The sequence below is a fragment of the Aquarana catesbeiana genome, linkage group LG05 (genome assembly GCF_042186555.1).
Source record: "Aquarana catesbeiana isolate 2022-GZ linkage group LG05, ASM4218655v1, whole genome shotgun sequence".
NCBI lineage: Eukaryota > Metazoa > Chordata > Amphibia > Anura > Ranidae > Aquarana > Aquarana catesbeiana.
The window spans coordinates 509073660-509078322 of record NC_133328.1 but is presented as its reverse complement, the minus strand read 5'-3'; the positions used below and the strand labels follow the sequence as shown (position 1 = coordinate 509078322).

At 41.1% G+C, this 4663-nt stretch overlaps 1 pseudogene; it reads left to right on the top strand.

Moving 5' to 3' along the window:
• The first annotated feature begins 213 nt into the window (after positions 1-213).
• On the top strand, positions 214-329 carry LOC141146358 (5S ribosomal RNA; annotated as a pseudogene).
• Positions 330-4663: the final 4334 nt, after the last annotated feature.

Genomic DNA, 4663 nt, shown 5'->3' with positions numbered 1-4663 from the left:
GCAAAGATCAGCACCATAAAAGGAACTGATTTAAGTGGTCAAAGCAAGATGAATTCTTCTATTCAACTTGGCATGAGGTTGTTGGGAAAGATGATGGCTTCATTCGAGGCTGTTCCTTATGTTCAGTTTCATTTGAGACTGCTGCAAAACATTATCCTATCGGCTTGGAACAAAGGGTTCAAGCTCTAGATTCCTAATGTGTCTGACTCCAAAGCCTAGGGCCACATCACCCTGAAAGTGCCCAATCTCATCTGATTTTGGAGGCTAAGCAGGGTCGGGCCTGGTTAGTACCCAGATGGACCACCTGGAAATACCAGGTACTGTAGGCTGCGTACGCCGGAGCCTCAGTCCATGGTTAATATCCAAAAATCTGCAAAGGGGAAAATCCTTCCTTCAGTTACCGTGGAAGTGGCCCAGATCAGAAATGGCCTTGCCCATTATCATTCTAGAAATTCAGGCAGAGCACTTGGTTCTGTGGGCTTGAACGTTCAGTTTACGGTATTGTCTTGTCAGGATTCACTCCGAAAATGCCACAGCAATGGCCTATATTAATCACCAAGGGGGCACAAGAAGTTGTACGGCCCAGAGAAAGGTGAATCATATCCTATCTTGTGCAGAAAACAATGTGCTTTGCCTATCGGTGGTCTTCATTCTAGGAATAGAAAATTGGCAGGACTACTTTAGTCACCAGCAGTTGTTCCCGGGAGAATAGTTCCTTCACCTCAATATCTTCCTGTCAATATGTCAAAGATGGGGGATCCCAGGCATAGATCTGTTTACGTCCAGGTTCCACAATAAATCGACAAACTTTGTGTCAAAAACAAAGGATCCGCTAGCATGCGGAACAAATGACTTGCTATTCCCATGGAATCGGTTCTCACTGATTTATGCATTCCCTCCTTTTCTGCCTGTGTCCACAACTTCTTCACAGGATCATGCAGGAAGGGAAGTCAATGGTTCTTGTGGCTCCCAGCGGGGCCCAGGAAATCTTGGTATGCAGAGATCGTAAAGATGACAGTAGGGGACCCATGGACCCTACCGCCACTGCCAGACCTTCTTTCATAAGGTCCGGTATTCCATCCTCTTTTACAAACGCTAAATTTAACGGTTTGCTATTGAGACCCACACTCTGAAGAAACATGGGCTGTCAAGTTCAGTGGTTTCTATCTTGGTTAATGCAAGGGAGCCGGCCTCCATAATTATATATTATGGAGTCTGGGAAGCATATGTCTCCTGGTGTGAAACCAGGGATTGCACCCCAGGAAATAGGTCAAAAGGTAGAATCCTTGAATTTCTGCAGATGGGGGAAATAAAGTTGGCCTTAAGTGCTTTCTAAAGACAGGTCTCGGCCTTATCGGTATTATTTCAATGACCACTTGCTTCGCTTTCTTTGGTTCGTAACTTTATTCAGGGGGTAACATGGCTTAATGCCCGGTTAGGTCACCCCTGAACCCCTGGGACTTGAATTTAGTTTTGGCGACATTACAAAACAGCCTTTTTTTGGACCGATACAACATATTCCATTGGTCCTTTTTTGATAAATAAACTATTTTTTCTGGTAACCATATCTGCTGCAAGAAGGGTATCAGAATTGGCTGCTTTTTCTTGTAAAGAGCCATATTATTATTGTTCAAGGATAAGGTAGTATTGCATCCTCATCCTAACTTTTTACCAAAGGTAGTATCAGATTTTTATCTAAACCAGAATTTTGTTCTATCTTCATTTTTTCCAGAACCTTGTTCTATGGAAGAAAAATCACTATATTCTCTTGATGTGGTGAGAGCGGTCTACTTAAAGACTACTGCTCAGATTCGGAAAATGGATGTTTTGTTCATATTGCCTGAAGGTCCTAAAAAGAGGACAGGCAGCATGGAAATCTACTATTCTAAATGGATTTGACAAGGAATTGTTCTAGCTTATGGTTTAAAGAGGTAGTTTCTACCCTTTCAAATCAAAACGCACTCCTCTAGGGCTGTTAGTGCTTCGTGGGCAGTGCATCACCAAGCCTCCATGGCTCAAATCTGCAAGGCAGCAACTTGGTCTTGGATGTAAAAGACATGAGGATGTCGTCTTTGGGAGCAGTGTACTGCAGGCAGCAGTATAAGTCCTCTGATCTCATGGTGCCCTACTTTTGTTGTGTCTCCCTCCCCTCAGTTGGCATTACTATGGCATTACTCCCTCCCCTCAGTTGGCATTACTATGGCTCTGTGTCCGTGATGTACGATTAAAGAAAATAGGATTTTTATAACAGCTTACCTGTAAAATCCTTTTCTTTTGAAGTACCTCATGGGACACAGAGGTCCCGCCCCTCTTTCTAGTATACATGTGTATTGCTTTGCTACAAAACTGAGATGCTCCCGCTATGGGAGGGGTTATATAGGGACGCAACTTCCTGTTTAGGGTGTGCCAGTGTCCAGCACCTGAAGGTGGACTATAACCACATAGTAATTCCAATGGCTCGGTGTCCCGTGATGTACTTCAAAAGAAAAGGATTTTACAGGTAAGCTGTTATAAAAATCCTATTATTGTGATCTTCTTACAGACATAAAGTTGTTGCCAGATCCAGCAAAAAACATGCTGATTGACTACCACCTCGAGGCCTGGAGGCATCTTAGTACAGTTGAAAACTTTCATTTCGATTGCCTTTACAAATAAAGTAGCTCTCAAAAAGGCTTTCCTAGACTTTTAGAAGAGCTGTGTCTCTATGCCTCCTGTGAGTCTTGTGTAGGACATTGCTAACTTTTAATTTTTAATATGACTGACTAACTTCTTTATCCCTTGACCTCTAGTGCTCATTTCTCCTTTAGATATGACACTTGGTTCAAGTGTTTCGTTTTCCTAACTCCAGCACTGGGAGTTTCCAACTTCATCAATGATCAAAACCACCTACCATTCAATATATTTTCTTTCTCCATAACTCTTCACAAATGCTTCCTTTTTTTGCAGGTCCCCCTCAGAGCTAGAATGCAAATACAAAGTTAGAAAGGTAGCTTTCCGGTATATATTAAGCAAACCAACACATTTGTTACAAGGGTTTACAATTTCTTAAGTCCTATGAAATAGTAATTTTGTTTAACCTGTCACTGATTACTGGGCAGTAAAATCATACTGGCTAAAATCAAGCTATGCATAGGCCGCAATTGACTTTTCTCTGATTCTCAGGTATAAGAACACTAATGAATACAGTTATGTACTTGTTAAAAAAGGTTATGCGATTTATTTTGCCCGGCTGAAATTGCTACTACTCAAATTTATTTGGGGGGGACAAACGTCCTCGGGTCTGCATCTCGCATTTTACCCTTCCTAAGGTGATAGGTAGAGTGTGTTTGCTGGATGTCTTATATTTTAAAATCCTCCACCTATCACACATGATAAGTTGGTGCACTCAGGCAAGCCTTAAAAATGTGGTTCATGATTGAACAGGAATTTTCTGTGGTTCTAATGTCAGTTCATACCTAAACTCACGTCAATAGACATGGGGACTCACCCCATGAGTTTCTTATTTTTTTTTTGCAAATATCTTTTGTATTAGTTTTTAGAAACAAAAAGGAATAAAATAGGTCCACATAGGAGATGTGACTGAGAAAATGGTTACAATATCTTAATTGTATAAGAAGGACGCAGCCTTCTAATCTTGGGAAAATGTAAACAGGTATGCATAATATCTTGTACTCCTATAGGTATACAATATCAATATTTCTCCTGTCTTAGTGCAATAAACTGACAGCGGTATGGGGATAGCATACCTTCTCCTTTCATGTATCAGGGAGACCATTTCTCTTTTACTGTAACCCTTACTAAACAATTGGGATACGGACCCAACAAAGAAAAGAAGAGGTCCATAAATATTGGGACATCGACAAAATTCTAATCTTTTTGACTCTATACACCACCACAATGGATTTGAAATGAACAAGATATGCTTTAACTTTCAAACTTTCAGCTTTAATTTGAAGGTATTTACATCCAAATCAGTTGAACGATGTAGGAATTACAACAGTTTGTATATGTGCCTCCCACTTTTTAAGGGACCAAAAGTAATAGGACAATTGGCTGCTTAGCTGTTCCATGGCCAGGTGTGTGTTATTCTCTCATTATCCCATTTACAAGGAGCAGATAAAAAGGTCCAGAGTTCATTTCAAGTGTGCTATTTGCATTTGGAATCTGTTGCTGTCAACTCTCAATATGAGATCCAAAGAGCTGTCACTATCAGTGAAGCAAGCCATCATTAGGCTGAAAAAACAAAACAAACCCATCAGAGAGATAGCAAAAGCATTAGGCGTGGCCAAATCAACTGTTTGGAACATCCTTAAAAAGAAAGAACGCACCGGTGAGCTCAGCAACACCAAAAGACCTGGAAGACCACGGAAAACAACTGTGGTGGATGACCAAAGAATTCTTTCCCTGGTGAAGAAAACACCCTTCACAACAGTTGGCCAGATCAAGAACACTCTCCTCGAGGTAGCTGTATGTGTGTTAAAGTCAACAATCAAGAGACGACTTCGGTGTGAAGTGAATACAGAGGGTTCACCACAAGATGTAAACCATTGGTGAGCCTCAAAAACAGGAAGGCCAGATTAGAGTTTGCCAAACATCTAAAAAAGCCTTCACAGTTCTGGAACAACATTCTATGGACAGATGAGACCAAGATAAACTTGTACCA